General features: G+C 39.9%; 1 long non-coding RNA gene and 1 pseudogene across 1 annotated transcript; one reads left to right on the plus strand and one right to left on the minus strand.

The window, feature by feature from the left end:
- The first annotated feature begins 764 nt into the window (after window positions 1-764).
- On the plus strand, window positions 765-4302 carry LOC140598566 (uncharacterized). The gene is made up of 2 exons (XR_012001016.1): window positions 765-3613; window positions 4029-4302. It is a non-coding gene; the product is annotated as an uncharacterized lncRNA (long non-coding RNA).
- A 13662-nt stretch (window positions 4303-17964) lies between these two features.
- LOC112931002 (adenosine 5'-monophosphoramidase HINT1 pseudogene) lies at window positions 17965-18342 on the minus strand (annotated as a pseudogene).
- Window positions 18343-24080: the final 5738 nt, after the last annotated feature.

Below are 24080 nucleotides of genomic sequence, written 5' to 3' on the forward strand. Positions count from 1 at the left end.
TTTTTCCCCAACATGATAGGTGAAATTGTCCTTAATTGTCAAGTCTCTCGGGTAATTTTTCTTTCAGACATACTTACATAAATGTGCAAAGATATTTCCATTTAGAGGGATAGAATCTATAGTAGAGAAAGTTGGGGAAAGGTTAGAGGGAGAAAGATATTCAATAAGGTAAATTATTTTTAGTATAATGTGTCTTTTGAAATACATTTTACATTAAAATTACTTTTCAGAAGTTGAAAAATCAGGACACCTGGGTGGCTCAGTTGGTTAAGCATCTGCCTTCTGCTCAGGTCATGATCTCAGGGTCTTGGGATTGAGCCTGGTTCCCTGCACAGCAGGGAGTTTGCTTCCCTTTCCCTCAGCCTCTCTTCCTTGCCCATCCTGCCTCCTCCCCTGCTTTGCTCTCTGCTCTCTCTCTCATGCTCTTTCTCAAATAAATAAATAAAATAAAAAGAAGTTGGAAAGGGGAACCTGGGTGGCTCAGTGGTTGAGCGTCTGCCTTTGGCTCAGGTCCTGATCCTGGGATCCTGGTATGGAGTCCCGCATTGGGCTCCCGTGGGGAGCCTGCTCTTCCCTCTGCCTTTGTCTCTGCCTCTCTGTGTGTCTCTCATGAATAAATAAAATCTTAAAAAAAAAAAGAAGTTGGAAAATCAGGTAAAGAACTATAGTTTCATATTATTACAAATAAAATGTTAATAATACTTACCTGTGGACCATGGGATATAAGAATTTTAATTTTCTCAGTTTTTATTTTTTATATTTTCTGTAATCTATGGACCATAGAATGTAAGAATTTTGATTTTCTAGATTTTTCTTTATTTTTTATGTTTTCAATAATGATAATTTTTATTAACTAAATTTCCTCCCTATTTACTGCATAATTTTTTTACATCTATATTCTTGCCCCTATCAGCATTTACTATAGCAATTCAGTCATGCCATCTTTTCCACAAACGTAGAGTTTCCCTGTGGAAGAGAGCCTTGTTTATTTTGTATCTTTGCCAGAACATAGTGCTTAACAAATGTTTCTTAAATTTCAAACCTTCAAAAACAATGAAAAGAAATACCAAGCAATGAACACCCAACTATCAGAATACTCATCCTCTAATCCCAAGTGTTAATTTATTTGCTACATTTGTTTTATCTGTCATCTATCTTTCTCTATCTTTGCTAATATCATTGCTCATCCCTACAGAACAAACTACCCATCTACATGCTCTAAACATTAAACTATTATCACAATTGAGAAATTTAATTCTTAAAGCAATATTGTTATTTGTAAATTTCCCCAGTTGTCTAAATAATAACAATGATAACTTTTTAAAAAGATTTTATTTATTCATTCATGAGAGAGACACAGAGAGAGGCAGAGGGAGAAGCAGGCTCCATGCAGAAAGCCCGATGTGGGACTCGATCCCAGCACCTGGGATCACGCCCTGAGCCAGAGGCAGATGCTCAACCGCTGAGCCACCAGGCATCCCTGGTTTGTTTTGTTTTGCTTTGTTTTTTTAACCCTACCCAAACTGGGATCAGGCATTGCATTTAGATGATGGGTTTCTGTAGCCTCTTTCAGTCTAGGAGTGTTTTATCTTCTCTTTGATTATCATGACTGACATTTTTGAAGCATCAAGACCAGATGTTTTGTAGAATAAATGTTCTATGATTTCAGTTTGTCTGATTGTTTCCTCATGATTAGGTCATTTGAAATATTTTTGATAAAAGTATTGAAAAGAGGATATGTCTCCCTCAAATGCATTACATTAGGAAGCACATAATATCACTTTATCCCATTATATTTGTTACTTTCTAATATAGGTATTTAAAGTTTTATAATTCCTTCCAATTGCCATCATAGCTGTATCCCACAAAATTGGATAAGTAATTTCATTTTCATTCAGTCCTAAATATCAACTTCCATTGTGCTTATACTTTTTTAAAAGATTTTAAAGTAATTGCTATGCCCTATGTGGGGCTTGAACTCACCACCCTGAGATCAAAAGTTGCATGCTCTAATGACTGAGCCTGCCAGGTGCCCTCTGGTTATACTTCTTTAACCCATAAATTACATGGATACATGTTCTGACATTCTAAATATTTGTGTATGTTTTTAACTTAATATTTTGAAATAATTGGAATTAATGGAAATTTCAGAAATGGAGCACTCAGGTGACTCAGTTAAGTATCTGCCTTTTGCTCAGATTATAATACCAGGGTCCTGGGGTCGAGCCCCACATCGGGCTCCCTACTCAGTGGGGGGCCTGCTTCTCCCTCTTCCTCTGCCACTACTCATGTTTGTACTCACTCTCTCTCAAATAAATAAAATCTTTTTAAAAAACAAAAGTTTGAGAAATGTACACAAAACTCCCGTATATTCTCAATTTTTAAGCATTCCTTATTTGGCATATCACAGTATTCCAGGTTTGTGCTTTACTGATCCAGACCTGGAAATAGGCACTTGATTGCTTCTCTAGGGGGATGGAATTTAAAAACATGATCTGGAAACTGACTTTCCTTTTTTGTGTTTTTAAGTAAATAAATATAATGAGGCAGCATAAGATAGAGATGAGTGCATGACTTTTTTTTTTTAACATTTTATTTATTTATTCATGAGAGACACACACAGAGAGGCAGAGACATAGGTAGAGGGAGAAGCAGACTCCCCACTCCCCATGGGGAGCCAGATGTGGGACTAGATCCAGGGTCTCCAGGATCACAACTTGAGCCTAAGACAGACGTTCAACCATGAGCCTCCCAGGTGCACTGAAATTCTAAGTCAAAGCACAAGATTCCAATTATGACCAGCCGTGTTACTAGATATGTAATGTAGGGGCATTATTCTCTGTGAGATTTGGTGTCCTCATCTTTAAAAAAACAGTTAACACAAAAACAATTATGATAACAAAGAAGAGAAGGATGATGATATATAGTTCTTGTAATCTGATAGGTACTGTTCTAAGTTCTTTATAGTTATCTAAATATATTTAATCTTCACAAAAATGTTGTTAAATCCAGTTCACATGTGAGATAAATGAGGGTGATGGCTAAATATTTATATTCAATGTTATGAGAATCAAATAAAAGTATGTGAACGTCCTATGTAAAAAACACCATATGTGTATACGAATTAGTATGTATATATTTATATATGTATATATGTAGTCATTCAATTGTTTACTGACTCAATAAACATCTATTAGGTATCTACTAAGTATCATATGCTATATTTATGCTAAGTACAAAATAAAGCAATGTATGGAAAAGTATTAAGTTTAACAACATTAAATACACATATTTCTAAGTTTATAACCCAAAAGAAAATTTCTCTAAAAATGTGCTTTACAATAGAAATAGAATGCAAGTCACATATATAATTTTAAATTTCTTAGTAGCCATAGTAAAATTGTTTTCTTATTTTTTTTTTAAGATTTATTTATTTATTTATGATAGACAGAGAGAGAGAGAGAGGCAGAGACACAGGAGGAGGGATAAGCAGGCTCCATGCTGGGAGCTGGATACAGCACTCGATCCCAGGACTCCAGGATCACGCCCTGGGCCGAAAGCAGATGCTCAACCACTGTGCCACCCAGGCATCCCTAAAATTGTTTTCTTAAAGGTGAAATTAATTTTATTTTTTATTTTTATTATTTTTTTTGGTGAAATTAATTTTAATTGTATATTTTATTTTACCCAATATATCCAAAATATTAACAAAAATATTCTTACATATAAATGTAAAACAATTATTAATGATATAGTTTACACTCTTTTTTCATTTATGTCTTAAAAATTCATTGTATATTATACTTACATCTCAGAACAAACTACATCTCAAGTGCATAATAGCCACGTGTATACCTAGTGGCATCTGCGTTGAACATCTCAGGTCTAGAATAAAATACAAAGACAAAAATAAAAAATAAAAAAAATAAAATACAAAGACAAGAAACTGTTGAGGAGAGATGAAAGAGAGAGATTTACCTTTTACTATATATTCTTTTTCATTTTTAAAAATATTTATTTATTTTTAGAGAGAGGGCAAGGTGGGGATGAGGGTGGAGCCAAGGAGAAAGAGAGAGCCGTGAGCAGACTTGCCACTGAGCGTGGAACCCAACGCAGGGCTCCATGTCATGACCCTGGGATCATGACCTGAGTGGAAATCAAGAGCCAGTTGCCTAACCAACTGCACTACCCAGGCACCCCTTATTATACATTCTTTTGTACTTTTGTTTTTTTGTAGTCCATGTACTTGTTAACCTATTCAAAGAAATCTGAAAAAATCATTAAAAGCATCATTTTTTTGTATCTCTCTGTGTGTATGCATCCTTCTATGTAAATGGTTCACAACCTGTGGAGTGGTTTTGCCCCCCAGGAAACATTTGGAATGTCTGCGGATACTTCAAGTTGAGTAGATAGCATCTAGTGGGTGAATGTCAGGGATACCGCCATATGCCTACAATGTACATATAGCACAATGCCCCCCACCCCAATTGTCTGGCCCAAAGTATCTATGGAGCCAAGGTTGAGAAACTCTGTTTTATATATATATTCCAAAAAGTAAAAATATAAGTGTCTACTAGTTACTAGGCCATTATCAAGGCCATGGCTGTACAAAGAGGGATCACACACATATAGGCCCTGCACGCCAGGGGCTCACAGTTTATTAAGTGAGTGGTCTAGAAGCAAACAATTGCAGGACTGTAATAAGTTCTAGAATAGAGTAGAACAAGGCATTAAGCAAGAACTAAAATATCTATAAACATATTTATTAACTAGAAAGCCACTTGTTTGAAACATCCATTTGAATGGAATAACTGAAACTGAAACATCTATTATTTCCCACCAAATCCTTTATGTTGATAATGTAGCACTTTATTCAAAGGCTTTAATGTTCCTGTGTATCAACATAATGTCAATAAAAGATATCTGAGGGGAGCCCTGAATTTGGTTACAACAACTGTTACTCTATTTCTGTGCTAACACATTTCGGAACTTTAAATGGTCTCAGTGATGTATTTTTAAAAGAATGTGTAAGTCATGACTAATGTTGCTGTCTGAAAGAGATGGATGTATTTTATAAGAACAATAGTCATAGGATTATCATGTTTTGCATATCTTCTCCCATGAATATCTCCATTTTACAGAGAGGCTCACAAGTTCAACTCTATTTCATCACCAAAGAAACCAGACAAAGCTCAGACACTGAAATCCATTGGCTTTGTTTAGTTTTTTTTAAACCTTAGTGCTTTATATTTTTGCTTTGGTTTAGTTTTTTACTGGTGAGCTCACAAAGTCCTGCACACATCTGTTTGAAAGAAGAAAGCTGGAGATCCCTGGATGGCTCAGCGATTTGGCACCTGCCTTCTGCCCAGGGCATGATCCTGGAGTCCCGGGATCGAGTCCTGCATCAGGCTCCCTGCATGGAACCTGCTTCTCCCTCTGCCTGTGTCTCTGCTTCTCTCTCTCTCTCTCTCTCATAAATAAATAAATAAATAAATAAATAAATAAATAAATAATAAAAAATAAAAAATAAAAGAAGAAAGCCTGTGCCCTTCTTGCTGCTTATAAGCTGCTTGCATCCAGGGTGAGGCATCACAGAGCAGCAGAGAAGTGCAAGTGCTTTGGCATCTGATAAAGCCTGGCTTTGAGTCCTAGTTTCATCTTTTAAGGTCTAGCACATTATTTAATTCCACCAAACCTCACTATCCTCATGTAAAATGTCTGTCTTGACAGGGTTGCTGGGTTGATTAAAGGAGATAATATATCTTCAATTTATTCATCATTGCCAGAACTTATCAAGTGATGAACACTGTTATTATTGAAATGGCACAAAACATAAAGCAGACTTTTAAGTTTATTAGTCAAAATAGTGGTGTTAGGGGAGCCTGGCTGGCTCAGTTGGTAGAGCATGTGACTCTTGTGGGTTGTAAGTTCGAGCCCCATGTTGGGTATGGAGATTACTTAAAAATAAAATATTTTTAAAAAATATTTTTAAAAATAGTGCTGTTAGAATAGTGCTTGTGTAATTTCTCCACTAGAATTTATTAATGTATTCTATAGTCAGTATTTTTCTAAACACCAAGAAATTTCCTATCTGTTTGTTTGACACCATTCTTAATTAAATGGAGAAACATGAGTATTATTTGGGCACTCTGGGTTGAGTTAATTCACATTTGTGTTCATTATTCATTTCCTGCTACCTTTGACCACTGTGCTGTTAGAACGCAGTACTAGTTCTTGTCTTGTGATGTTTGTAATCTATGCCTCTTTCCAGCTAAATTCACATTGTCTATTTAAGACCAACTGTTTTTTGAAATTTCCCTCATGCCCTCATTATCACACTGACTAAGCCATACCAGAGAGTAACCTAAATCTCTTTAGTAACAAGCCCATCCTCAATAGCTTGGAGAAATATACTGCTCTGTAAACACAGAGCTCATTTATAGACAGAGACAAAAGCCTCTTCTTGATCCTTGTTGTTGTTTTTAAGATTTTATTTATTTATTCATGAGAGACACAGAGAGAGAGAGAGAGGCAGAGACAGGCAGAGGGAGAAGTAGGCTCCATGCAGGGAGCCCAATGCAGGACTCGATCCCTGGTCTCTGGGATAACACTCTGAGCTGAAGGCAGATGCCCAATTGCTGAGCCACTCAAGCATCCCAGCTCTTCTTAATTGTAATTTCAGCAGACACAGTGTCACTGTGGTCAAAATGGAGTTGTGTTTTTCACGTTTCTTTCTTTCTTTCTTTTTTTTTTTTTGCATTTTTCATGCTTTCTAGAAAAGTTGAGATATAATCTTACAGTTACACCACACATACTTTATTTTATTATTTATTTTTTTTACCACACATACTTTATAACTTATATCTCCAAGTGGTTTTGCTTCACTTTAAAAAGCTGAAATTGTAAATTTAAAGTTTATGTGAAGTTATATATTGTATAAGTAATATATGTATAATATACGTTATACATTTATATGTAATATATATGTAATTTTCATAGATATTCATATTTCTTTCTACTATGTTAAAACATTCATGGTGTGCCTATGAATAATTACATATATAATATGTAAGTAATTTTCATAGATACTCATATATAGAGATATATAGAGATATATAAGTAATTTTCAAAGATACTCTTATATATCTTTCTACTATGTTAAAATTTTCATGGCGTACCTAACTAAAAGGGAATAGTTTTATTATTTTAATATACTGTTGATATTTTATACTGCCCTGTTTTAATGATAGCAAAAAATGAAGACCAGATTAGGTAAATGAAAAGAATATAGGTAATTTCATTGTTTTTTGTTATGATCACTATTAGTAATGTTAATATTAATAGAGTAGAACATAAATAAAAGGCAAACAATTTCTCTAACAGTCTAATGACTTGAGACAGATAATTGGGGTTTTAATCCATCAAGAGGGATGAGAGAAGGTTAGTAGGTTTTCTGTAGCAAGGGAAGGCCTGGTTCCTGTCTTTCCCTTAGCCCCACAGAGGAAAATGAGAAACAGATCCACTGCTTCTTTCATCTTTATTTCTCCTGTTTTTCTCCTTATTTTATTCCTGAGGGGAAAATTTCAGAGCTGGTATGTCCAATATACAAGTAACAGATTTCAAAAGAGGGATTTTTATAAATGAAGGGCATATATGTGAAAGGAGAAAATACAAACAGTGCAGAGGGAGAACAGTTTCTGGCTGACTAAGCTGTGTAGAAAAAATATCACTGAGATGGGCGTGGGAAGAGACAAAGAGAGCATTCAGGGGGAAAGATGGCTGAAGAAATGAGGAGAGAACAATTTGGGAATATAGATGTCTAGAAATCACCCTAAAAATCAAAGTCATCCAGTAGAGAATTTTATTTTTTCCTCGTAGGACATGTTTAAGTTGATTCTTTAACAAGTCCTGGAAATCTGTGAAAGTTGTTGGCCACATACCCAGAAGAATTTGAGCTACTCATCAAAAGCACCTGTCTCAACCTGTTATTTGCCTTCACTTCTTACCTGGTCTAGAATTGTAACCTCTTTTCTCATTTCTCTGGGTGACACACCAAAGTGGATGGTTATTTTAAAAACTACAATTAAGAGTGTTGGAGATGGAGAAGAAGCCCTGAGGATTCTTTGATTCTAGCACAAAGGAATTTGTCAAATTAACCACTTATAAACACTAAGAACTCAATACTGTCCATCGAAAAGTGTTTGTGATTAGGAAATTGTAGGAAGAGGAAAGCATATAGCCCAACAGTTGGACCCCTGAGGCTACCTCCTATGTAACAAGAAAGCACTAGACCTAGGAAAGCAGGGATCCAGAGGGCCCCCAAAGTGAAAAATAGGGAAAAGCAAGAAGTACAAAGCTTTAAAAATACTTACCTATTTTATATAGGGCTTACTTTGGTTTGATACCTGTTGATAGCCAAGACTAGAATGGGCCTGGATGGGGTCTTCCTGTCTTGAGCAAACTGGTATGAAAAGTTAGAGATTAGGAGCTCCTGGCTGGCTCAGTGGCTTGAGTGTCTGACTCTTGATTTTGGCTCAGGTCATGATTTCATGGGTTGTGGGATCCAGCCCTACATTGGTCTCCTCAGTCAGTGGGGAGTCTGCTTGAAATTCTCCCCCTCTATCCCTTCCCTACTTGTTCTCTCTCTGTCTGTCTCTCTCTCAAATACACAACAAATATTAAAAGAGAGAGAGAGAGAGAGAATAAATAAAATAAAAGTTAGAGACTAGGGGCTCCTGCCTGGCTCAGTCAATAAAGCATGAACTCTTGATCTCCAGAGTGAGCCTAAACCCCACATTAAGTATAGAGATTACTAATAAACAAATTGTTTTTTAAATGCTGGAGATTATACCTCTCTTCTTCCTTAGAGTCTTCTGGGGATAGGCTGGTGGTACTCTTGAGAGTCCTGAGCCAAGTTTTGGGGCAAATCCCTTAAGGGACTTCATACTCACTGAATAGTTGCTGAGAACGGATCGGGATCTTAATTTATTGGTTCCAACCTAAAATCAAGGGGATTATTGGGTTAGTGTTGACTAGCAACTAAAACTTAGAGTGGTGAGGAGTTCTAACAGGTAGTCTGATATTTTTAAAAATGAGAACCATTGTTTCAGTCAATGTGGATTAGAGTCAAAGATCTCAAAGGATCTTTGTAAGGGAAAAAATGGATTTTGATTAAAATGGTAAGTTTTAGATAGAGAAGAAGGGGAAGACAGTTATTCATTCATTCATTCATTCAAGAAATACTTGTAAAATATCTATAGGCCTTGTGCTAAACACCAGGGATTCTGTAAAGAACAAAAGTAGACAAGATCCCTGCCCTGATGGAATGTGGAGTCAGACATTATACATAGTAAAAGACAAAGATTATTTCAGAAAATGGTAAGTGTTATGAAGGAAAAAGAAAAGTGTAATGGGATAGAGAGTGACTTGGGAGGAGGTTTGATGATGAATGTTTTAGGTAAAGAGTGGAGAGACCAAGGGCAAGCTGGGTAGCTCAGTGGTTGAACATCTCTGGCTGAGGGTGTGATCCTGGGGTCATGGAATGGAGTCCCACATAGGGCTCCCCTCAGGGAGCCTGCTTCTCCCTCTGACTATGTTTCTGCCTCTCTCCTTGTCTCTCTCATGAATAAATAAATAAAATGTTTTAAAAAAGAAAGAATGGAGAGACCTATCTGGGGAGGTGATAGCTGATTAAGTTCTAGGAGATGAAGAACTGGCTCTGTGAAGGGGCATTCTTAGAAGAGGGAGCAGCAAGTATAAGAGGCCTGAAATGGCAGTGAGCTGGATGCATTTGAGGGACACAATCAAAAAAACAGCAACAATAATAGAAACAGAGTATAGCCAAAGAAAATAAACAAATGACAAAGTGTCTAAGACAAAGTCATCACAGTAGGCCACATAGAAACAATTTCTTTTAATTGCAAAGAGAATTTATTTAAAGTGTTATGTATTTGAGAGAAAGAGAGCATGGATGCACATGCTTGTGCTCAGGGAGAGGGGCAGAGGGAGAAGGAGAGAATCTTGAAGCAGACTCTGCTGAGCACAGACACCCTGACCCCCACAGAGCTCAATCCCAGGACCCTGAGAATATGACCTGAGCTGAAATCAAGAGTTGGACACTTAACTGAGTGAGCTACTTGGGTGCCCCTTAATTGCAAAGAGAATTTAAAGGGAAGGTTTAAAGTAGAGGACACCTGTGACCTGGAGAAGATTCAGAAAAGGCCTGAGTCCCTTACACTAGCATTGTTCTATGTTGATATGGAGAAAAGAGGGTGACTAGGATATAAAGCTGTTATTTTATTTTTTTAAAAGATTTTATCTATTCATGACAGAGAATGAGAGAGAGGCAGAGACACAGGCAGAGGGAGAAGCAGGCTCCCTGCAAGAAGCCTGATGTGGGATTCAATCCTGGGACTCCAGGATCATGCCCTGAGCTGAAGGCAGACGCTCAACCACTGAGCCACCCAGGCGTCCCATATAGAGCCCTTATAATAGGGAAAACAGAAAATAGAGCTAAAGTCCAGGTAATACCCAATGTCCTCAAGCTTTAGTTTAGAAATTTGTGCCCAGAACTAAGGCAAAACTCTCACTGCTACCGTTGCCAGTAGGTAAGGCAGCCCAGGGGTCAACCCAAAGTATAGTGTTGTAGTTACCACAATTGGTACTTGAAATCCAGAGGAAAATGGAGATGATGACCACTGATTTCTCCATTAAAAGAAAAAACAAAAATGCTACCTAACCTGAAATTCAATGGCCTAAGTGTTTTATATTTTTATTCATTTTTATTTTTAATTTTTTAAAGATTTTATCAATCTACTCACGAGAGACACAGAGAGAGAGAGAGTCAGAGACACAGGCAGAGGGAGAAGCAGGCTCCACGCAGAAAGCCCAACGTGGGACTCAATCCCGGGTCTCCAGGACCACACCCTGGTCTGAAGGCAGCGCCAAGCCGCTGAGCCACCCGGGCTGCCCTATTTTTATTCATTTTTTAAAAAAGATTTTATTTATTTATTAGAGAGAGAGCGAGAGAGCTTGAGTATGCATGCTGGCACTTGAGCGGGGTTGGGGCAGAGAGAGAGGGAGAAGCAGATTCCCCTCTGAGCAGGGAGCCCAACAGTGATGTGCTCCATCCCAGGACAGAAGCCTAGGATCACGATCTGAGCTGAAGGCAGACACTTCATCAACTGAGTCATGTAGGCATCCCTAATATATTTTTAATAAAGCTAAAAAAATGTCAAATTCCTGTGTTGGAAACCAAAAAAGCACCAATGCATAATAGCGGTAATATTTTGTTTGTTTTGTGTTTCAAAGGCTTTGCAGCATTTTAATTTGGTCTGAATTCCTTTGTCTACCAATTTAAAAGACAAAGTTCACTTCTTTCCCAAAGAAGCTAAGATTTTAATTAAGTACACATTATTTCCTAGACATCAGGACTCCAAAAACATTGGATGAGATTTTTTTTTTTTAAGACTAGCATGTTTCTCAAGGGGCTACACTTTTCCTTAACAGTTCTACCTCAGTCTGGATTATGATACTTTCTCAACACGTGCTTTAGTAGTGAAAAAAACCATTAGCCCTCTATAAAAAAAAAATATATATATATGTATATATATATACACACACACATAATATAAAGATTTTATTTATTTACTCATGAGACACACACACACACAGAGAGAGAGAGAGAGAGAGAGAGAGAGGCAGAAACACAGGCAGAGGGAGAAGCAGGCTCCATGCACCGGGAGCCCGATGTGGGACTCCATCCCGGGTCTCCAGAATCATGCCCCAGGCTGAAGGTGGCACTAAACCACTGAGCCAGGGTCCCCCCTCTAAAAATATTGAACAAACATTGAGCTAATACAAAGGGGGAAAATGGGACATAAAAAACCCCATTTGTAGAGTGCTGATGAAGTAGTCAACATAGCAGTTTTCACTTCTCTGCACAGTATCACTCTGAGGTGGCTTTGTCACTCATGGATGCAACTCAGAGAAGGTAGCAAAGATCTGAGCTGTCAGATGGCTAAGTAGAATTTAACATAATGGCCATTGGTCATCAATCTGTGTGCTGTCCATCAGACAATATAGTATCCCTTATTTAGATGGAACAGTGACAATACAAAGGATAATTTTAATTACTAATGTTAAGAAAAATTTAGTAAATTCTGCTTATCAATAGTCACATTACTTGTAATACTCCCTTTTTCTAATGGAAAAGTTAACTATTAGAAATCTGCCAAGGATATAGATGACTTTTCAGAGAGTGTGATGGAGGGGGCCTGGGGAAAGGAGGGGGAATAAAATCGTTTACAGCTGACAATAGCCTGCAAGGAAGCTTTGGAAGCATTATCCATCCAGGGCTGAGCAAATGGAATTTCTTCGCATTCCTTTGGCCTTTTAATACTCAGGAATTCATGCAAAAGCCTAGGGTGAGCACCTTAAAATGTTTAGAAACAAGGAGTCTTTGCTTTCCCTTTCTTTAAAAGAAAGCACAGGTATATAGAAGCTCTTTCAGGTAACATTTATGTTAACGGATCAGTATTTTCTGTTGGCAGAGGATCGTATGCTCGCTTTTAAGCATCAATGAGTTGGGAGCAGTGAACCTAGTGTTTACTTAGCTCTTAGGCAGGCCAAGCTTGTTACTGAACCTGCAGTTTCATAAACCACATCAAGAACTTACATCTCTTCTCCTTTTCTCAAAAGACAGCCTTGTGACCCAGTGTGTGCCATATTCAATTAAAAGCAGTAAAGACAAGCCAATATTCTTTTCATCTTCTCTCACCAGAACTTTAGATGTCTTATTCTATACTTGTTTTTTAATAATAGTATTAGTAGACATCATCTATCTAGAACTGACTATATGCCAGGTACCATGCTGTTATCATGTTTTTATTTAATCATCAATCATCTCCTCTGAGATAGGTATTAGAACTATCCTCATTTTATAGATGAGTAAGCTGAGCTAAAAGTTAACAAGTAAGCAATTTGCTTGATGTCACTTGAGTAGCAAGAAGCAGAGTTGGAGTTTGAACAGCTCTACCCTTAATAATTACATTGCATAATATGATATTATAAATACATAATTTCTTTGAAAATGTTTCTGTTAATGACCAGCAGTTTTCAAAGCCATTTATTATTTTCAGTAATAGCAATTAATGAATTAAACCCTGTTCAGGGATCCCTGGGTGGCGCAGCGGTTTAGCACCTGCCTTTGGCCCAGGGCGCGATCCTGGAAACCCGGGATAGAATCCCACGTCAGGCTCCCGGTGCATGGAGCCTGCTTCTCCCTCTGCCTATGTCTCTGCCTCTCTCTGTGTGTGTGACTATCATAAATAAATAAAAATTAAAAAAAAAAAAAGAAATAAAAAAAATAAACGCTGTTCAGTTTCTCTTTAATTAATATTCTTTTGATTTTTCCCTCATACAAACAAACAAAGCCAAGGTCCCAAGTAAGTGTTTTACAAAAATTATCCCACTTAATTCTCATAACAATTTAAGGATGCTTAGAGAGGTTATATATTGGGGATCCCTGGGTGGCTCAGGGGTTTAGCGCCTGCCTTTGGCTCAGGGTGTGATCCTGGAGTCCTGGGATCAAGTTCCATATCGGGCTCCCTGCATGGAGCCTGCTTCTCCCTCTGCCTGTGTCTTTGCCTCTCTCTCTGTGTCTCTCATGAATAAATAAATAAAATCTTAAAAAAATAATAAAAAAATAAAAAATAAAAAAGAGAGGTCATATATCTTGCCCAAATGGTCAAATTGATAGCAAACTGCTGAGATGAATTTGAACAATGTTATTGTTCAGGGTTTTTTCGTTGTTGTTTTTCAGTGTTTAAGCAGTTTAAACTCTTCACTTCAAAAGGTCCATTTCTTACAGGTTTCTTCCTTCTGCTGTAATCATTATATGCCCTGTTGAGCTTGGTAAGTTCCAAAGGTTAATGTCATTCAAAGTTATTTTTGATTCTTTGAAATAATTTACTTAAAATATTTCTGAACAGGCTTTCCACAAGACATATGCACTGCATTAACAGCCATTCTTTAACAGAACAAAACCTTCCTAGTTAATATTTCTTATTTTAGATTCTTAGATTAGAAACCCAACATCTTCCATAAAGTTGTGTTTGCTTTAGACCCAGCTGTGAGCACCAATATAAGTGATGCAATATGCCAAATCTTGTTTTCCTTGTTGACCGATGGGCCAAGTTCATCTTTCTCATGACCATTTGATAAGCAAAGAATATTGAGTCATACATAGAGCCTTTTTACACTGGGTAAAGGTTTCTAAGCTTTCTAAAAATAAAGGCAATTCGAGAGTAACAAGTAACGTCATATTTTTAATGCCCTGAGTTTGTTTTATTACATTACTCAGCTATAAATACTGCCAATGAGTCTCTGTTTCAAAACTGTATCTAACTTTCAGTACCAAAATGAGGGCATATGTCCTTCACAATATAACTATTTTATGAAAGGGGAGAAAAAAAGAAATTCTTTCTGATTTCAGCTCCACCAACAAATTTTGTTTCTAGTTATTATAGCAGTATTATGAATAAATGTAGGCCTTTTGGTGCTTTGGGGGTTTTGTTCAGATGAATGTTGTGTAGAAAGCAACAGAAATATGTGTAACTTAATTTCTTGAAGAAGAAAAAACATTGTTGCATTACAAAATGTTGGGATTTGTTTGTTTTAGATAGTGAATACAATTTAACTGAAAACGATTGTAGTCTTTTCATCAAATTAAACCACGGCTATTTTTGTTTTACTTTATGCTTCTTTGTATGTATTCTAATTAGCAGTATTCTAATATGGACAACCTTACAAGTGACACGATTTTAAGAGGCACCTTTCTTATCTAAATCACTGCTCCCCTAGACTCAGTTAAGGGAATGTCAGAAATCTCATAATTCCTTTGTCCATTCCACACATTCTTTTGTCCTATTAAAATGTTAATAATGCCAGACTGGTTGACACATTGAGTCTTACCAGGTAGCTCATACACTTGGGAGTCTTTTACTAGGAGTCTGAATATCTGAAATCATTGATAAAACCTTTTATTTTCTTTCAGCCAGATGAAGCATAAGGATGAGTCTGTTCAGAAAGTAGAGTGGGAGATGCAATTGTTGGGAAATTCAGACATGTGTTTAGAGAGGACTCTGTGGTTTATGTAAAACGATTGTTTAACTGGCAACCCACTCCATGAGATATTTAGTATTTAGACAATTCATAGAGGCACACTACAGATACAATATCTGTTTATTTGTATTTTAAATATTTTTACTTATTTATTCATGAGAGACACACACAGAGAGAGAGAGAGAGAGAGAGAGGCAGAGACACAGGCACAGGGAGAAGCAGGCTCCATGCAGGGAGCCCGATGTGGGACTTGATCCCAGGACTCCAGGATCACACCCGGGGCCAAAGGCAGGCATCAAACCACTGAGCCACCTAGGGATTCCCAACAGTATCTGTTTAAATTTTCTGTTATATAGCAATTTTGCAGAACTATGGTAGTTAGCCTTAGCAATGGTCCCCCAATGACCCCCCAATTCCTGGAATCCACACTCTTGTGTAGTCCCCTCCTCCACTGCACCAGGGGCAGTTTACTATGTGAGTGATAGAATATGTGTCACTTCTGAGACTAGATTATAAAAATCTTTGCAGCTTCTGTCTTGGTCATTTTCTTGCTCTTTTGGATCACTGGCATGGGGAAGCCAAGGTCATGTTGTGAGTGGCTCTGTGGAGAAGTTCCTATGGTGAGGAACTTGAGGCCTTCAGCCAGCAGCTCCACAAGTGAGCTAGGAAGCAGATCCTCTAGCACAGTCAGCCACTCAGACAACCATCGTCCCGTCCCATCCGCAAAGAAACTTGACTGCAGCTTCACAAGAGACATTGTGAAGGTGTCTCGGAAACACCCAGTTTACCCAGCCTCAGATTCCTGATTTTCAGGAACTCTCTGAGATAATAAATGCTTGTTGTTTTTAAGCTGCTAAATTGTAGGACAAAATTTTTGTTACCTTGCTAGAGATACTGAAAAATAACCCATTCATTAGTCACCAGACTCTGTAAGCTGAAATGCCCATGAAGCATCATAATTTGGCATGAAATTCCTGCCAGGTAAAAAAGTATAAACAAAATGTAATAAACTTAAATACTTACAACGTCCAGGCAGGGGGCAGCCCCGGTGGCACAGCAGTTTGGCACCGCCTGCGGCCCAGGGCGTGATCCTGGAGACCCTGGATCTAGTCTCACAACGGGCATCTCTGTATGATGCCTGCCTCTCCCTCTGCCTGTGTCTCTGCCTGTGTCTCTGCCTCTCTCTCTCTCTCTCTCTCTCTGACTCTATGAATAAACAAATAAAATCTTAAAAAAAAAAAAAGAAAGAAAGAAAGATACAAAGTCCAGGCAGTTGGTGGCCATGATGAACTGAAGACTGTTCCCTAGGTCTATGGATGGAAACAGACATGTGTTGCCATGTGGGTATTTGGGTCGCCGTATTGGCAGATCTTTTCATTTTTCAAGGGTACTATGTATATGGGTCAGTCTCTTCCTAAGCCCACATTACACTCCAGATAATCAATCCAAGCTAATCATAATAAGTCTATACTTTCTGCTATTGAATGGTTCAGGAACGGGCACGTGACCCAATAATGACAAACTAAATGTGAGGAGAAATCTCTGAGGAAGTTTCTGGGAGAGGGTCTTTGCTCCTAAAAAAGAGGCACAGAAAGAACAATCTTGTCTTTTTCTATCTCGTTGTAATGCATTGTTATTTGCTGAGAGTCTAAGATGAAGCAAGCTAGCACTAAGATGACCACGGAGAGAGAGAAAGAGCCTGGAAGTTTAATGACATAGCTAGGCACTGACGCAATCAACCCCGGAGAAATCTGCATTTCTGATTGTATAAGGTCATAAAGTCTGTTAAAATGCCTTATTTTAAGGCCGTTGGAGTTGAGGTGTCTTTTACTTGGAGCAGAAAAAACATTCTAACAGATACACAAGGGAAGCTGGTAGTCCATAATTTTGCAAACAACTGATTTTTAAAATGCATGAAAATCAACTTTAAAATAGTCCTATATCAAATAAAATATATCTGGATGGCATGTTCATCCACCTAGCTGCTGGTTTGTGATCCTTTTGTAGTCACTATATTACTATACTGCCCAAAAACATTTTTTAAGCTCATTTACATTTGTTCAGTGACTGTTTATTGGCTGCCATTTGGCTCCTAGAAGAAGCCGAAAAGTCCTGATAATTGTCATTTGTTCAGTGTCTAGCACTTAACATACTGTTTCTAATTCTTACAACTCTGTTACGTAGAATTGTTCTCTCTGTATTACAGATAGGCAAACTGTACTTAGAGAGGTTAGCAGCGATTGATAAGTAGGGAGCCAGGATCCCTATATCCTACCTCCACCTCTACCCACATGCCATATTTCACCCCCATTCTCAGGCAATGAGTTCTCCAGAGGACATTTATGCATGGAAGACAAGCCTAGACAAAGGCAGGCTTTTTACAATTAGCTCCCTGTGAGGACCCTGCTTCTCCCTCTGCCTATGTCTCTGCCTCTTTCTGTGTGTCTCTCATGAATAAATAAATAAAATCTTAAAAATATATATCTATAAGTATTGGGGGAGAGTCTTTAAGGACCCCCTGGAGGCCAAGAAACAAAAAAACAGGGATTTGAACCTAGGTCTGCTGGATTCTAAATGGATACTGAATCAATTTACCTGAATCACAGCGAGGTCAGTTAGGTTTCTAGCTCAGTGAAAGGAGAGATTTTTCCAACAATTTGGTCTTTCTTTTTTTAACCATGCAACATTGTCTTTTATTATGTATGGGTTTTAAAAATTATTTCTTCAATCTATCCATACACAGGCAAAAGTAAGTATACTGTTTAACATACTGGAACTTAGAAATATTGACCATCGCCTAGAGAAAGGAAAACTATCCCTAAAACGTGCTTAACCAGGAGGTCAATTCATCTGCTGGCCTCCAAGAACATGGAGATGAACATGATAGACAAACTGTCCCTCATCTGAACCCACATTCACCACCTTTCGATAACCTTTCTTCAGGCCCAGATCAGCAGCACATTTCTTGCCAACAATCATTAAATGTCCAAGAAGACTTTCATCATCATCTTCTGCTACAGAAATCTGGGATATATGTTTCTTGGGTATCACCAGAAAATGAGTTGGTGCTTGAGGAGAACTGTCATGGAAAGCAAGACATTGGTCATCCTCAAAAATGATTTTGGCTGGGATTTCCTCGCGGATGATCTTTCCGAAGATTGTGTCACCTCCAGGCTGGGCAGCCTGAGCCTTGGCGATCTCATCAGCCATCACAGCCTCCTCCCGCACGGCCGCCCTGGGAGAAGCTTGGGAGCCAACTTGGTCTTTCTAGAGATGGAGTATGCTGGCTCCCAAGTAAGAATTTGCTCCATCAATAGTTTTCAAGAAAGAAGGATCCCTGGGTGGCTCAGCAGTTTGGCGCCTGCCTTTGGCCCAGGGCATGATCCAGGAGTCCCAGGATCGAGTCCCACATCGGGCTCCCTGCGTGGAGCCTGCTTCTCCCTCTGCCTGTGTCTCTGCCTCTCTCTATATATGTATATATCTATCATGAATAAATAAATTAAAAAAAAAGATTTTATTTATTTATTCACGAGAGACACAGGCAGAGGGAGAAGCAGGCTCCACGCAGGGAGCCCGATGTGGGACTTGATCTCAGGACTCCAGGATCATGCCCTGAGCCTATGGCAGGCACTAAACCACTGAGCCACCCAGGGATCCCATAAATAAATAAGATCTTTAAAAAAAAATTTTTTTTTTCGAGAAAAAGCTAGAAGTTCACTTGGAGAAGGATTGCTGCATTTGACAGAAAATTGGAGCTCTAACTCCTTTTCAGCACTAGGTTCTGTGATTCTCAGATCACTGGCAAGAAGTTCTAGTGTTGTTTTTCTTCCAATCTTTATTCTTTTCATCTGCGGCCACAGCCCACCTGCAACTGAGGGGTTTGAAAACCACTCATTATGCTTCGGCAAACTCCTCAGGAAAAGTGTTTTAACTCAAAATACTTAGTGTTTCATTGGCTTTCAGAGACCAAACTTGTTGAGGGGTAGAGAAAGCCAACACATCAGAGAAGACAAATGCTCCAGTGAGTGGAGCTAGAGCAGCCTTGTGTTTGTCATTTATCCAAGAGGGGAATTACTGAGGCGCAGTAACTAAGAGGTACAAGCTGGGTGGGAAGGGAGCTCTGTACACACTTCGTGCTTTGTTTAGGCAGGTTCTCACTGGGGTGACTTAATTTGAGTGGTTAAGAGTTCAAAAGCAGTTACTGAGAATATTCTTCTGTACCATAGTTGGCATTTATTAAGTACTATGTTCAACAGTTATATGCATTATATTGTTACTCCACGCAGAGATTTATCATGCAAGTACTATTATTGTCCCTCTTGTCAAGCCGGTGGCTTAGGGAAGTAAGGGAACTCACCACAGATCCCATAGGAAGAACTAGGCCAGACTGAGCATTGGTTTGATTCCAAAGCTGAAGTAACTGTATATTTTTGAGATATATATAAAATATATGTTATATATACTCCTCATTTCTTAGTATGTATTATTTGACTAATACTGAAAATGAATCTGTAGGATTAGTTTCCATATAGAGATTATACCAAGATTATATAAAATTTTAAAAATATAAAAATTTTAGAGTGCCTGACTGGATCAGTTGGTGGGGCATGGAACTCTTTTTTTTGTTTGTTTGTTTCTCTGGGTAAGTTCCATTTATTAATCGTTGTAGAAAAGCACGTGACGCTTAATCTCAGGGTTCTGAGTTCAAGCTCCATGTTGGGTGTTAGAGATTACTCAAAAATAAAATCTTTTTTTAAAAAATCAAAATTTTAAAAAGGTACTTTGTTCTTTTTTTTAGAAAATTCAATTTTAAATAATGAGAAAAATAGAGATCAAATGACTTAAGCAGAACTTATCTTTTGCTCTTCAACACTATATACAGTCCATATATGTATTTATATATTGTTATATTTAGGCTGCTGTTGCAGTTGTGGGTCCTCAGACATCTTCATGACTGAAGGCTGGCAGAGAAGAATGTGGGCCCTCCGCTGCCAGAGACATCCTGCTAGCTGTAGACATCTGCCTCTGAATCACTGTACCATTCATTTAGCAATTCATCATCTGTTTCTGGACCTTTTATTTTCTTAAACGTTTAGCTAAATATATTATTCTCTTATTGTATTCCTCTGCTCTAACAGCCTGATAATGTCTTATAATTTCAAATCTCCCATGGCCCCCACACAGGCTTTCATATAATTTGATATTTTTTTCCTTTTTTGTGAAAGAGCAGTGCTCAGTGTTCTTTTAACAAATTTTTTGTGCTTGGAATTGTACAAGTAAATGCTGATTTTATGCCATATGTTCAAAAACTTAGCTTTTCCAAATACAGGCAGTACCCAAATTGCAAATGGAACTTTTCCAAAAGTTATTTTGTATACAGGTTTTTGGAACTCTGTAAAAATAATATGCATATTGGTTGTATTTCCAAATACAAGAGCTATTCAACCCATCACACATATGAAGTAAAATCATTTCCTAAACAACCATAAAACCAAGTGTTTATTTATTTTTTTTAATTTATTTTTTTAAACCAAGTGTTTATATACATAAAACATAGTTGTATATGTACCCCACGCCTATCCCCAAGACTCCCTGCGGTGATATGAGCAAGCAGATGCCCCTGTTCACTTTTTTAGGTTTTAAGCCGAGAGGCTGTGGGTAGTTGAGCTCTTGGGACTCGAATCAATGAGGTTGCATGATGGAATCCGGGAGGTCACAGAACTGACAAGGGGTATTATAGGGGACCTCCTGGGGCCTTCTAAGTGTTGTGGTAGGGGAATGCCTGCAAGGTGTCAAATACTAATTTCTTTCTGTTCCTTTTCCTTGCTCCTTTTTGCTGCCGAAGGGATTGCAAGGCAGAAAAAAAAAATCAGCAAAGGGGTTTTGCAGCTGTAACAAGATGGAGTTGACTCCCCTTTCCTTTGGCTTTGATATCTGTGATACGAGGTGATGAGAATCTGAGGAGGGATCTGTGGCTAGGTCCTGACTAATCCAGACAGGAGAGAATTTCTCCTTGCAAACACCCCTCCTCCCCTCGCACACATGCTGCAATGTGGTGGGGTGGGAGAAAGAAATGCATTTCACGGATTTGACTGAGCCTGGATATCCTAAATGTCTGCATGTTGGTAGGAGCAAGGAGGAATGAAAGAAGAGAGGGAAGGAAAATATTAGCAGAGGAGGGAAGTGATATGTAAAGGATAAGTTTGTTTAGGTCATATTTTGCCTGTAAAATAGAGGATAAAACCCAAATCGAGGCCCCTAAATTCATAGTCCAATTACATAAATGCAATTTTATTGTCTAGGAAAGATGTTTTAAAACCTACATTATTAAATCCAGATGTAGAATCTTCTGTGGGTAACTCCACTTTGTCTGTGTCAGCTTTATAATGTTAAATATAAGTCGACCTTGGAAAATCTTTAGCTCTTAAGTAGTATGGGGGGGGGGGGGGGCTGGAGGAGAGGCCAGCCTGCCCAGGCATCTCTCATCTCTCCCCTCTGGAGCTGAGTTCCAACAATCTTCTCTTTTACTCCTTTCTCTCTCATGATTTCACCCTCTTCAAGGTACACAGATGTATAGGAACTAGGTCTGCCAGCAGACCCCCACCGAGTGTGAAAATAATTGGTGGAGGAGCCACGCAGGGGAGGGAGGGCAGCAAGATCTAAGCAAGGCAGCCAGAATCCTAAGGCAGAAGGTGGAGAAACGGGTGGACAACTCCTATCAGAATCGCTGCCTATTTTATCAAGAATCTGTGATTGGTGAATTCTAAAGTAAGTTAATCAACCTCTCTTCCACAAGTACCCTTTTAATTATGCTTTTGGAGCCAGAAAAATTAGTTTAGTTAAAGAAAACCCTAAAATAGTGCATACAAGCATCTTGAATAAAGATTTGACAAATACAGCTTGGGATTCCTAATACTCTTTTTACCCAACTCATACTGAAATAAAATTAAATATTTAGTTAAATAGGAGTGGGGAAAATCAAGAAAATAATTCACAAAAGTTAAACTAAAATGGATTATTTGAGCTAGGTTAGAGAAGAAAATCAGTTTTTTTTTTAAAAGATTTTATTTATTTATTTATTCATGAAAGACACAGAGAGAGAGGGAGGCAGAGACACAGGCAGAGGGAGAAGCAGGCTCCATGCAGGGAGCCCAGTGTGGGACTTGATCCCCGGACTCCAGGATCATGCCCTGGGCCAAAGGCAGGTGCTAAACCACTGAGCCACCCAGGGATTCCCAGAAAATCAGTTTCTAATTGAAACCTAGGTTTTGGGGATCCCTGGGTGGCTCAGCGGGTTAGTGTCTGCCTTCAGCCCAGGGCGTGCAGGGATCCTGGGGTCCCCACATGGAGCCTGCTTGTCCCTCTGCCTGTGTCTCTGCCTCTCTTTCTCTCTATGTCTTTCATGAATAAATAAAATCTTGAAAGAAAGAAAGAAAGAAAGAAAGAAAGAAAGAAAGAAAGAAAGAAAGAAACCTAGGTTTTAACAATGAATGTTTAAGTTATACTCAGATTTTCTTCAGGGTACATTAAATTGCGGGATAGTAGTCCTCCCTTGCACTTAAAAAAATGATTACCAGAAAGAAAATATTATCGTCTCTTTGGCCTTCTTTTTCCTTGTTTAGCTTCAGTAGCATAGCCAGGAACCACTGAAAGGAGAAATCCTAAGATACCCAACTCCAGTGATTTATAAAAAATTCGAAGCTAACTTATTTTAGGATGATGAGTTTAAAGGCTCTACTGAAATGCGGTCAGGCCAACAGGGTGGCTTCAAAATTGCCAGCAGCGAGCCTGCTTTGGAGAGGCAAATGTGTCGGCTTAACTCCAGTTCGTTGCCCTGCAAAAGCGAGACAGGTGCTAGAGGGATGGATTTTTGGATAGGATGGAGGCCCGGACGGATGAAGTCTTCTCTGGTTAGAAAGGAAATTTGGTATTAAGAGGGCCTCACTGAATCCCAGTAATAACCAAACAACTGGTGTCGTCCAGGGCACCCGGTGGAAAGTGGGAGGCAGGAAGTAGAAAGGCTCAAACTCCTCTGCCTGGGTCAGTTCAGGAATTTAATTTCAGCCAATGTTTATTGGAGCCCAAGAAGTGTTGGGGACAGTGTTAAGCACCGGGATATGAAGCCCAACGAAGCGTCTTGTCCCTGAGGCGCTCACACTCCAGTAGATGGCTTCGACGTTCCTCGTGCGCCTTTTAAACTTTTATCCTGGGACTTGTCAGGGGAGAGCTGCGACTAGGTCCATCCACACTTCCCTCCTGCAGGTTCCGAGACCCGGCGCGGGCAGCGGAGGGGAGATGCTGCAGGGGCTGGTGCCAAGCCGGCGAGCCCCAGCCGGCGCGGCGGTGCTGCCTCCGGGCAAGGCGCGGCCAGGACCTTCCCCCGCCCTGGCTCCCTGGAGCTTGTGTCCGGGGCACCGCGACGCCGAGGCCCGCAGCCGGCTGGGGGCGGGGGGCGGCCCCGGGAGGTCCGAGCGGGGGGGGGGGGGGGTTCCGGGGGGGGGTTCCTGGCGGGGGTCCGGGCGGAGGGGAGGGGGTCCTAGCGGGGGTTCCTGGCGGGTGTCCGGGCGGAGGGGAGGGGATCCGAGGTGGGGGTGCCGGGCGGAGGGCCGAGCGGGGGCGGGGCCCGAGCAGGGGTCCGAGCGGGGGGGGGGGGGGGCCCGGGAGGGTTCCTGGCGGGGGTCCGGGCGGAGGGCAGGGGATCCGAGCTGGGGGTGCCGGGCGGAGGGCCGAGCGGGGACGGGGTCCGAGCAGGGGTCCGAGGGGGTCCTGGCGGGGGTGCCGGGCGGGGGGTCCGAGCGGGGGGGGGAGGCGGGGGCCGGCTCCCGCACGGGACTGCGCGCCCGCGCCCGCGCCCGCAGCCAGGGGGCAGAGTTCCCGGGCCGGTGCTCCGCGGACTACCTGGGGCTCAGGCCCCGCCAGCCCCGCCCGGCCCGCGGAGGGGCAGCGGCGGAGGCTCA

Source organism: Vulpes vulpes, chromosome 4 (genome assembly GCF_048418805.1).
Source record: "Vulpes vulpes isolate BD-2025 chromosome 4, VulVul3, whole genome shotgun sequence".
NCBI lineage: Eukaryota > Metazoa > Chordata > Mammalia > Carnivora > Canidae > Vulpes > Vulpes vulpes.